Source organism: Eucyclogobius newberryi, unplaced genomic scaffold (assembly GCF_026437365.1).
Source record: "Eucyclogobius newberryi isolate DKJ021-1_F unplaced genomic scaffold, fEucNew1.0.hap1 SCAF_7, whole genome shotgun sequence".
Taxonomy (NCBI): Eukaryota; Metazoa; Chordata; class Actinopteri; order Gobiiformes; family Gobiidae; genus Eucyclogobius; species Eucyclogobius newberryi.
Genome location: NW_027316389.1, coordinates 40796363 through 40808496, shown reverse-complemented (window position 1 = coordinate 40808496; position 12134 = coordinate 40796363). Strand labels below are relative to the sequence as shown.

The 12134-nt window shown below is 46.9% G+C and overlaps 1 protein-coding gene across 2 annotated transcripts in view; it reads right to left on the bottom strand.

Moving 5' to 3' along the window:
• LOC140348800 (anoctamin-1-like) overlaps nt 1–4097 on the bottom strand; it is a 136535-nt gene extending 132438 nt beyond the window's left edge. For both annotated transcript variants that reach the window (XM_072434896.1, XM_072434897.1), the window contains exon 1: nt 3999–4097. The gene's annotated coding sequence lies outside the window, so the exon portion shown is untranslated. The remainder of the gene's footprint in view (nt 1–3998) is intronic.
• Between the last annotated feature and the right edge of the window lie 8037 nt (nt 4098–12134).

Here is a 12134-nt window from a genome sequence, read left to right as displayed (position 1 = left end):
CAATATTTTTTTTTATTATGTGGACTTGTGAAAATATTTACAGAGAAAGTTCATAGTGGGGAACAATCTAAAAAAAGTCACATTAGTCTAACTTTGATCAATTAAGTGTTAAAAAATAGAATGAAAGAATGAATGCATTATGAAGAACAAGTCTGTCCCTTCCACAGCTCTAATACAGGCTTTCCAAAAGACCAAATGAACCGTGTTGCTCTTATAGGCCATCGGCTAGCTTCTGTATCTTGTCGTTCCGTCCCAGGGTCCTGGGAAATACTTTTAGTTATGGTTTCTATCAAGTAAAATAGCTAAACTTCTTCCACCAGAAGTTCCTCAAGCGGGAACTTTGCAGTTCATGGGTAAATCGTCTGTTGAAGTTGGAAATGTACGAAAATATGCAAATATTAGCCTCTCATAGCATTTTTCACTCAATTTATCTCAGAAAGTTTGGCACATGAACAGACATTACAATGAATATTTGATATGTGAAATATCAGGTCAGAGGGCGTGGTCGTCTTGAATTAGTCATATGTTAAAAAAGGCATAATTTTAAAATGATCTCATTGAAACAAGCTCACCATTAGGGTTGTGTTCAAAATATCGATACGGCGATATGTCGTCACGGACTCCATATCGATACTGAGTCACAGTATCGATATTCTTTTTATAAAAAAACCCAAAAACAACAAATAGTTGTTGAAGTTTTGTGGCCCGTAGGCTTTAAAGGAGGTGGAATAGTACTTTTCTTCTGCTGTTTGTGCTGCTCCTCTGGTCGAGGTGAGAAGGAGCTGGACCTGATCAGAAGCTGATCTGTGCAGAAGATGCTGCTGCAGCTGTTCAGACCATGAAACATACAATACTTTACTAGAATGTGTTCCTTATATTTCTATTTGGATCAGTTGGATGTATAAAGTTATTAGAGCAGAATGGATTTATAAATAAGCGCTTTGTGGATAAACATGAAATTTCATACATGTTTGTATCCAGAGTAAAAACATGACCCATTTGGTACATTTTTAAGACCCTTTTTTCAAAAATGTATCAAGATACATATCGTAATGAGGGAATTGTATCAGAATATACAAGTATTTGGGATATTTTTTATTATAAAGAATTTTGAACTTATTTTAACATGTTGTTATTAGTATGAGTTAAGGGGCCAAATGAAGTCGAATCTGAAATGTAGTATGTGAAAAATTGGTGAGTCAAAAACCCACGGTGAGTAGGGCTGGGTATTGCCAAGACCCTCGCGATACGATACGTATCCCGATACAGATACAATATGTATCCCGATACTTGTATATTCTGATACAATTCCCTCATTACGATATGTATCTTGATACATTTTTGAAAAAAGGGTCTTAAAAATGTACCAAATGGGTCATGTTTTTACTCTGGATACAAACATGTATGAAATTTCATGTTTATCCACAAAGCGCTTATTTATAAATCCATTCTGCTCTAATAACTTTATACATCCAACTGATCCAAATAGAAATATAAGGAACACATTCTAGTAAAGTATTGCATGTTTCATGGTCTGAACAGCTGCAGCAGCATCTTCTGCACAGATCAGCTTCTGATCAGGTCCAGCTCCTTCTCACCTCGACCAGAGGAGCAGCACAAACAGCAGAAGAAAAGAACTATTCCACCTCCTTTAAAGCCTAGGGGCCACAAAACTTCAAAAAAAAAAGAAGTTATTTATTTTTAATTAAAAACGTATCGATACTGTGACTCAGTATCGATATGGAGTCCGTGACGACATATCGCCGTATCGATATTTTGAACACAACCCTAATGGTGAGCTTGTTTCAATGAGATCATTTTAAAATTATGCCTTTTTTAACATATGACTAATTCAAGACGACCACGCCCTCTGACCTGATATTTCACATATCAAATATTCATTGTGATGTCTGTTTATGTGAAAAAAATGAAGAGTGTGATCCTTTCACTTTCTGAGATAAATTGAGTGAAAAATGCTATGAGAGGCTAATATTTGCATATTTTCGTACATTTCCAACTTCAACAGATTTACCCACGAACTGCAAAGTTCCCGCTTGAGGAACTTCTGGTGGAAGAAGTTTAACTATTTTACTTGATAGAAACCATAACTAAAAGTATTTCCCAGGACCTGGGACGGAAGTCATTTTCTAGGCCCTTTCTGAGAGCAGCCTATGGCCTATTAGGCTTACTGGTCTCTAGGCCCTGTACTGGTCTGTAGGCCCACCTGTACTGGTCTGTACATGTCTGTAGGCCCACCTGTACTGGTCTGTAGGCCCACCTGTACTGGTCTGTACATGTCTGTAGGCCCACCTGTACTGGTCTGTAGGCCCACCTGTACTGGTCTGTACATGTCTGTAGGCCCACCTGTACCGGTCTGTAGGCCCACCTGTACTGGTCTGTAGGCCCACCTGCACTGGTCTGTAGGCCCACCTGTACTGGTCTGTACATGTCTGTAGGCCCACCTGTACGGGTCTGTAGGCCCACCTGTACTGGTGTGTACATGTCTGTAGGCCCACCTGTACTGGTGTGTACATGTCTGTAGGCCCACCTGTACTGGTCTGTAGGCCCACCTGTACTGGTCTGTAGGCCCACCTGTACCGTTCTGTAGGCCCACCTGTACTGGTGTGTACATGTCTGTAGGCCCACCTGTACTGGTCAGTACATGTCTGTAGGCCCACCTGTACTGGTCTGTAGGCCCACCTGTACTGGTGTGTACATGTCTGTAGGCCCACCTGTACTGGTGTGTACATGTCTGTAGGCCCACCTGTACTGGTCAGTACATGTCTGTAGGCCCACCTGTACTGGTCTGTAGGCCCACCTGTACTGGGGTGTACATGTCTGTAGGCCCACCTGTACTGGTGTGTACATGTCTGTAGGCCCACCTGTACTGGTGTGTACATGTCTGTAGGCCCACCTGTACTGGTCAGTACATGTCTGTAGGCCCACCTGTACTGGTCTGTAGGCCCACCTGTACTGGTCAGTACATGTCTGTAGGCCCACCTGTACTGGTCTGTAGGCCCACCTGTACTGGTCTGTAGGCCCACCTGTACTTGGCCTCTCTGCCTGGATGTTTGTGAAGGGCACAGTGTTTATGTGGAGCTTAGAGTTGTCTAAGCCAGCTGACAGGGTCATGAGTACCCTCAGAGCGGGCAGAGGGCAACACAGGAGATTATACGTTGCTAATTTTAACTACAGCTTGTTTTGCTCAGTGCTTCTGAGAAATACAGTAAATGCACATATTAACATAGAATTGCCCATATCCAGCAGTATTAAAACAGGGGTGGATTTGGGCCCCAGAATATATAAAGTAAAAATTGTTATAATAATGAATAATAAGTATAAAACACAATTACAGAGTCATATTTCATATAAGGGTGTAAAATAATGTGTCTGCACATTAGTGGTAAGTTTTACAGTTCTTTTAGGTATGTGTATACTTCAACTTCAATCATTTAATTAGCTGGCACATTTTAGAATATGCAGGGCAAACATGTCTATGGGGGCCCTTTGCAATGATGTTTTGTTGTTGTAATCCTTTGGGCAATCGGAAAATACTATCCCGTCAGTGTAGATAAGAAAGAAATATAAGAAAGAAATAATTTTTTTTTGTCTGTCTGTTTCCGCTGTCCCCGGTGAGGCTAGCGATGGCAATCAGGCCCGTCAACAGACAATTGGGAGCCATCTTAAATAAATCAACACAATGACGTATACATCTCAAAGACTGGCGCAGGTCAGACTCTGATTCTGGAGTAAGTGACAGTGTAACATTTTACCTCATTACTTTCATTACTTCCCATATAGATGAATTAATCCCAGACACGTGTCATCATGAACTATTGTACCAACTATGATCAACGAAATGCTAGCGCACTGTGTTTGACAGTCAAAACATACCTCTTAAGTAGACCCACCTCTTCTTCATCCTCACCATTTCAAACACTTTGCACCTATCTCTATGTGCTCTCGGTAGTTGAAATCAAACTAAAATAAATACTTACCAGAGCTCTTGAGTTGTCTGTGAGATGTCAGTCAAGACTCCGCAGGAACATGGATGGAACATCGATGGACACGTGCGCAAATGGGAGGACGGTTAGCTGAGCAATGATCCGAGCGCGTTCCCGTGAGCAGGATTAGTGCGCGCTATGGACACAGCTAATTCCCCCTGACTTAGAACAAAGTCCACACCCCTGGGCACAGCAGACTAATCCACACTTCTGCAGGGAGGAGGCTGCTAAAGACCGCTAGCTAGAGCGCATAAAACCAGTCTAAACGGTAGTAGTGTGTGCACTGGGTGCGAATGAATACACGCCATGTTTCTTCCTGCCTGGTGGATTCATAATTAGTAGACTACTGTTAACTAACTTTAAAAATAGGATTTAGTACACTAATTAAATTGTCATAGAAAATGTGTTTAAAATTGTTAGGCGCTGACAAAAATGCGCCACGTCATACTTTTGGCATCTCCTACAGTTTTAATTGAAAACATTTCAACCTTTGCCACAAGACACAAAATCCAAGAGCAATAAAATGTTATCATTTGAAGCTGATAAGCCTTCGGGCATTTGTGAAGATTTTCAATCTGAACGCAATGATGTGCAAATGTAGTGGCTTGCTAAAGAATTGTCTCTAGCGCCCTCTCCAAATTTAATTAAAAACATTTATAAAAGACAATCTATTTGTCGTAGACAACTGAAAACATTTAATACGGGTTCATTTGTGACCGGGCACAATGCAACAAAATCACGTGACTCTAGCTCGAGATTTTACAGTGGGAAAAATGGCTGAAAAAAGATTTTTGATCAGGCTCCCCCAAATAAATTGTCTGTTTGCTGTAACCCGAGTCAACATTTTTCAAGTGGCTCGGACGGTAGGCAAATTCTTTTTTTTTTACTTTGAAGGCAAAAAAAAAAAAAATCCAAATTTTGCCATTTTTTGAGTCAGAGTGACCACCAGGGGTCAGGCTTCAACAGTCCATGACGGAAAACGTCTCTATCAACCCGATCAGGAGACTAAATCTCACGATTTTAAGACAATTCAATCGACCTTTTGTACGACGCTATCCTTTATTTTGGTAGGCGAGCGAGGGGAACATGCGGGGGACACGGGCGCCACCATGTTTGTTGTGATGATGCTACTGGGCGAGTGTCAATCCCAGAATGCATTGCGTAGAACACCCTGACAGAGCCTGGCATGTCCTATGGACACTTGAGTGTCGAAGAGCCGTGCGTCTACGAGTGGCAGCTCGTAGACGCACGGCGTAGACTTTTTAACACCAAAGCAATGGAAGGAGTACTTTTACGGACTACGACAGAGTCTGAGGACAGAGCACTGGAAGTCAAGGCACTGGAAGAAGAACTTTTAGGACTACGACAAAGTCTAAGGAATAAAGTCTGGCGGTAATGCAACACTCGGATGTCAACCGCCATAAAACAACAACAACAACAACAACATAAATGATTTACCACACTTCTGCTTCCCTCTACAGACCGCTGCAATATGCCCAAAGCGCTGGCACTTGAAGCAACGCAGGGGCGGCAGAACATATGGGCGTACGCCATAGCGCATGTACCCAACGCACACCACACGAGGCAGGATCCCACCTTCAAATCTAATCATTATCGACAGGCTGTCACACCTTACCCCATCCCGGGTCATCTTCAACCGCCTAGCATCCACCACCTTAGCTCCAGTCAAATTCTCCTTTATGTCATCCACAGATGTCGTCGTAGGGACGCCTACTATAACTCCCCTGACCGTGCCTCTTACAGCATCAGACACAAGAATGTCCTTCCCACCCAGACACTTAGCTTCAATCGCCTTCCTTTGCTGAGCCACGTCCTTGCACACAACCAGCAGCAAGCCATCCCTAAGGACACTCGCATGCTTGACCACTCCCACAGCTACAGTCAGGCTCCTTGTCAACGCCATCGGATCCCACCCCTTAAAGGACGCATTATCCTGCGCGAGCTTTATGAACACCTTACACTCTGAACTCACATCCCCGACATCTGCAACCCCCCCGCCCTGCTCCTCACTGAGAGAGCCCTCCATAGACGAGCAAGAAGACGCCCTACGCAGGGGAGGGGGCAGCGTTGCCCGCAGCCAGGGGGAGGTCCCCACTGGGATGCCCGTGAGTGTGGCTTCCACGGGCAGAGGCCCTGTGGGTGCGGAGGATGTACTGGTTGTGAAGAGGAAAGATTTCTTCCTCTTTATGGTGGAAGTGATTAACTGTACTGGGCAAACCAAGAAGAGATCCGAAAAGACTAAGATCATCGCTAAGGCTGCAGGGAAGTACTTTGGAGCTGGGGGCCCCGAGTGGACGGAGATAGAGGATGCGCTGCGGGAGGGCGCCCTGCCCCATTCTGGCAGTGGGAGTGGGGGGGCTCCCGATGCGCCGTCAGGTTCCGGGGGCTCATAATGGCGGTGGTTGTCTTGCAATGGAATGCGCGTAGTCTTCGTGCTAATGGCCAGGAATTTAAGCATTTTGTCTCTACCTTGTTGAACAAGCCTCACGTTATGTGCGTGCAGGAGACTTGGTTACGACCTAGGTATATGTGTGTGTTAGGAATGATAGGGAGCAGGGTAGAGGCGGAGGTGTGGCTGTGTTTGTCCGAGATGACCTAAATTACGTTGTTGTCAGTGTGAGTAAAGCGCCGGAGGCCCTGGCGGTGAGGGTCTGGCTGGGTGGTGAAGCTGTTACTGTGGTTAACCTTTATAATCCGTGTGGTGAGTTAACGCTAGCGTCCTTACATAGTATCGGTAAGGATGTTCGGGGAAAGGCCGTGTGGTGTGGGGTTTTAATGCGCATAGCGCTTTGTGGGGCGGTAGTGGTACCGATAGGTATGGGCAGGTGGTAGAGGGTTTTATCAATCAAAGGGAGTTGGTTTGTCTGAATGATGGGGGTGGGACCCGCTATGATATGGGGACCGGTGCGGAAAGTGCAATAGATCTTACACTTGTGTCCAAGGAGTTAGCTGGTGTTTGTAGTTGGGAGGTTCTTGGTAATCTTTCTTTTGGTAGCGATCACTATCTAGTCCGCACCGTGATTGGCTTTGGGAGCTGTGTGGTCAGGGGGACGAGGATCCAGAGGTGGCAGTTGGCAAGGGCGAACTGGGGGGCTTTCCTGAGGAAAGCTGATGATGGTTCTAGGGTTCTGCAGGAAGGAGGATTGACTCAGGTGGATGATCTCAATAGTGCAATTGTCTCGCTCATCACGCAGTCAGCGGTAGGCACGATTCCTAAGAGTGGTGGTAGTGGACATAGGAAGCGGGTGCCGTGGTGGACTGAAGCATGTGGTCATGCTGTTAGGGCGAGAAATGCGGCGTTTCGCCGGCTAAGGGTTGCCCACACTGAGGGTGCCCTCATTGACTACAAGAGGGCCCGCGCTGTTGTGCGGAAAACTGTGAGAACGGCCAAGAGTGCCTATTGGAGGCGGTATTGTTCCAAAATTGGGAGAGAAACGCGTCTCGGGGATGTTTGGGGGATGATTAAGCGGATGCATGGGGTTGAGCGCCGTCATGGGACCCCGGTCCTAATACTGAATGGTGTTGAAGCAGTCAGCGACGTTGACAAAGCTGAACTGTTGGCCAGCACCTTTGTGTCGGTGCACAGCTCTGACAATCTCTCACCTGCGGAAAGGCACTACAGGGAGAGTACTTTGGCCCAGAATTCTGAGCTGATTGGGCACCAGCCTTCGACTCAAGATGACCTTGACCTTCCGTTTAGTTTGTTTGAGCTAAGGAGAGCACTTTCTAAGGCGAAACAGACAGCCCCGGGTAAAGATGAGGTGTGCTATGACATGCTCTCTCATTTGACTGATGACACGCTTGGGCTAGTCCTGGGTCTTTTCAACCGTGTTTGGGATTCAGGTTGTGTTCCATCTGCGTGGAAACAGTCTACGGTGGTGCCGGTTCTGAAGCCGGGTAGGCCAGCGTCTGACCCTTCAAGTTATAGGCCGATTGCCTTGACGTCGCAACTCGGGAAAACGATGGAGCGCTTGGTTACCGAGCGGTTGGATTACTTCTTGGAGAGTCAGGGTTTGCTTCCCGCGCACCAGAGTGGTTTCCGTAGGGGCAGGAACACCATGGATTCCGTGTTGTGTTTGGAATCTGATATCCAGCTGGCCAGGGCTCAGAAAGAAAAGGTTATTGCGGTGCTCTTTGATGTGGAGAAGGCGTACGATATGGTTTGGAAGGATGGGCTCCTCATTAAGCTGCGGAAGTGTGGTGTGAAGGGTAAACTGTTTAACTGGGTCCGGAGCTTTCTGTCTGGCCGGCGTATCCAAACCAGAGTGGGCGCTGCTTACTCTGGGGTCTATGGGGTGGAGAATGGGATCCCGCAGGGGAGTGTGTGTAGCCCTATCTTGTTCAATGTTATGATTAAGGACATCTTTGACGACGTGGATGGGTCTGTTGGGAGGAGCCTTTATGCTGACGATGGCGCTCTATGGGTGAGAGGGAGGAATCTCCGGTTTTACGAGGCGAAACTGCAAAGGGCAATACAGCAGGTGGAGCAGTGGACCCTGAAGTGGGGGTTTAAACTGTACGTACGGAAGTCTCAAGTGATCTGTTTCTTCAATGGACATAGGGACGTCTCCCTTCGACTGCATGGGCAGGTGCTCGAACAGGTCAGGGAGGTGAGGTTCTTGGGGGTCACCTTTGACGAGAGGCTTAGTTGGCGTCGGCACATTGATGAGGTCAGTGGTAAATGCAAAAGGGTGAATAACTTGCTTCGTTGTCTATCCGGCCAGGACTGGGGGGCCAGCAGAAGGTCGCTCCTGGGTATTTATCGGGCCGTCATGAGGGCGGCTATTGATTATGGCTGTATAGCCTACATGTCTGCGGCTGAGACTAACTTAAAGAAGCTTGATGTGGAGCAAGCCCAGGCCTTGCGCATCTGCTGTAGGGCTTTTAGGACCTCCCCTGTCTCGGCGCTGCAGGTTGAGTTGGGGGAATTGCTGTTACGGCTCCGGAGGCTAGAACTTCTGTTGGCTTACTGGGTGAATGTGCAAGGTCATACGAGCTCTCACCCGGTGAGGGACTTTCTCAGGGTTGATGGGGGGCAGAGTGAGGCTGGCGGTATGATTTTCAGCCAGGTAGGAAATGCGAAGGCGCGGCTTGCGGGGGTTGGTGATCTGCGTGTGAGCCCGTCGGTGGCTTTGTCTGCTATAGCTCCGTGGAAGTTTGTCCCGGCTCCTGTTGATGTTAGCTTGCATGGCAAGCTTAGAGGAGTCGCTGGGAGGGCACCGCAGTTTGCCGTTCAAGCGCTCATCGATAAGCACTCAGGTGATGTGTTTATTTATACCGACGGGTCTAGGGATCCTGAGAGTGGGCGTACTGGCGCCGCTTATTTTGTGCCTGACCTGGGGCTAGCGGTCAAGAAGAGGTTGACAGATCGCCTTTCTGTTTTCACGTCGGAACTTATAGCGATACGGTTGGCGTTGGAATGGGCGGAATCTGCTTTGCAGTGTTGCGGCATTGTGGTGGCCTCTGACAGCCTTTCTGCATTGCAAAGCATTAAATCTGGGAAATCGGATTGCAGACAGGATGTGTTGAATGGCATCTTCTGTCTGATGCTCTCCCTGTCCGGGAAGGATGTGAGGGTTTCCTTCATTTGGGTCCCTGCGCATGTGGGGGTGGATGGTAACGAAATGGCTGATGCACTGGCTAAACGTTCCCTTCGGCGGCCATCAATTGATGTGGCGGTTGAGTTAAGCAAATCTGAAATCAAGCCCGTTATCAAGAGTCATGTGGTCGGCCTTTGGCAGGAATTTTGGAGCCACTGTGTTACTGGACGGCATCTCTATCACATACAGGGTAGTGTGGGTCCTTGCGGGTCTATGGGCAGGAACGCGTGGGAGGAAAGGGCCTTCGCCCGCATGAGGATTGGCCATACTGGACTCAATTGGTCACTGAGTAGGATAGGCAAACATCCGACCGGTCTGTGTGGTCACTGTCGGGTGCCAGAGACTGTCGAGCATGTGCTGATTTGCTGTGAGGCTTATGATAGGGAAAGGGCCGGGTTGGCCTTGTGGTTTCGGAATAATGGGCGGGAGTTCAATCTGCGGAACGTTCTGGCGATCCAGTCACAGGGTTTGTGTCAGGCTGTGGTTGCTTACTTATGTAGCACAGGGCTGGGTAAACGTTTATAGAGGTGGGGGGTGTTGGAGACTGAGCCGAGGATGAGGAGCAAGAGGATGTTCTAACGCGCTTGGACTTCATGGGCCTAGAAACGCCAAAGTGATGGAAGAAGGACTTCTAAAGGATAAAACGACAAAGACGTCCCATGATCTCATGGGCTTTGTACTTCCAAAGCACCGAACGTCAAAGAGGGCGAGGAAGGTGAAGAAGAGTCTCCCTGGAATAAAGCCGGTTGGTCTCTGACAAAACAACTATTCTAGTCACAAAAACACATCATGACCTCATGGGCTTTGTAACGCCAAAGCGATGGGAGGAGTACTTTTACGGACTACGACAGAGTCTGAGGACTACGAAACGTCTGAGGAATAAAGTCTGGCGGTAATGCAACACTCGGATGCCAGCCGCCATAAAACAACAACAACAACAACAAGATCTGAAACAACAACAACAACAACAACAGCAACAACAGTCTAAGGAATAAAGTCTGGCGGTAATGCAACACTCGGATGCCAACCGCCATAAAACAACAACAACAACAACAACATTTGGCCATACTGGACTCAATTGGTCACTGAGTAGGATAGGCAAACATCCGACCGGTCTGTGCGGTCACTGTCGGGTGCCAGAGACTGTCGAGCATGTGCTGATTTGCTGTGAGGCTTATGATAGAGAAAGGGCCGGCTTGGCCTTGTGGTTTCGGAATAATGGGCGGGAGTTTAATCTGCGGAACGTTCTGGCGATCCAGTCACAGGGTTTGTGTCAGGCTGTGGTTGCTTACTTATGTAGCACAGGGCTGGGTAAACGTTTATAGAGGTGGGGGGTGTTGGAGACTGAGCCGAGGATGAGGAGCAAGAGGATGTTCTAACGCGCTTTGACTTCATGGGCCTAGAAACGCCAAAGTGATGGAAGAGGGACTTCTAAAGGATAAAACGACAAAGACGTCCCATGACCTCATGGGCTTTGTAAAACAACAAAGACGTCCCATGACCTCATGGGCTTTGTACTTCCAAAGCAATGGAATAAGAAATTTTAAGGACTACGACAAAGTCTGAGGGGAGGAAGAACTTCTTTAGGATACAATGACAAAGGCATCTCATGACCTCTTGGGCTTTGTCAAAGCACTGGAGGTCAAAGCACTGGAAGAACAACTTTTAGGACTACGACAAAGTCTGGGGAATAAAGTCTGGTGGTAATGCAACACTCGGATGCCAACCGCCATAAAACAACAACAACAAAAAACATTTATAACGGGTTCATTTCTGACACAATATGACTGCACCCATAAGCAATTAATAATTATTCATTCATTTTCTACCGCTTGTTCCCGTTCGGGCTCGCGGGAGACGAGCCCATCCCAGTGACTTTGGCCCTTAAGCGGAGTGCACCCTGGACAGGGGCCAGCTCATCGCAGGGCCAATTAGTAATTATGTGGGCGTGGCAAGCTCGTTAACAAAAATGGCTATTTACTTAAAACTTGCGTATCTCTGGTGTGAGATGTCCTATTTCCCGGCATTAATAAAAGGATGAGCTGAATGCAATGATATACAGTATATATCGCTATATTTTACAAAGGCTCTACAGCGCCCCCTTTGAACAATTGAATGAAGTCAAAACATTTACTCAGACATAGACAAATCAAATTTGGCACAGACATCCTCTTTGCCATTTCAAACAAAAAAAGCCAATGACGGCAAGCATGTTACTGTGGCAACCTAACAAATACTGCCATAGACTTACATGTGTTTTGCTTCACAGGCATTTTGAATGGAATTAAAACATTTACTTTGATGTAGACTAATTAAATTTGGCACATACTTCCTTTACTAGCAAGAACCACAACCCCAGCTAAGATGTAAAGTGTTTATTGACATAAGAGAAACATGAACAACACACAGACAGAAAGGACTACAGATTTGGGGCATCTGGCGATGAGGGCTGTAGGCTCCCGGGCCTCGAGACCCCCATCTAGAACATAAATTAGAATAATAGTTAGAA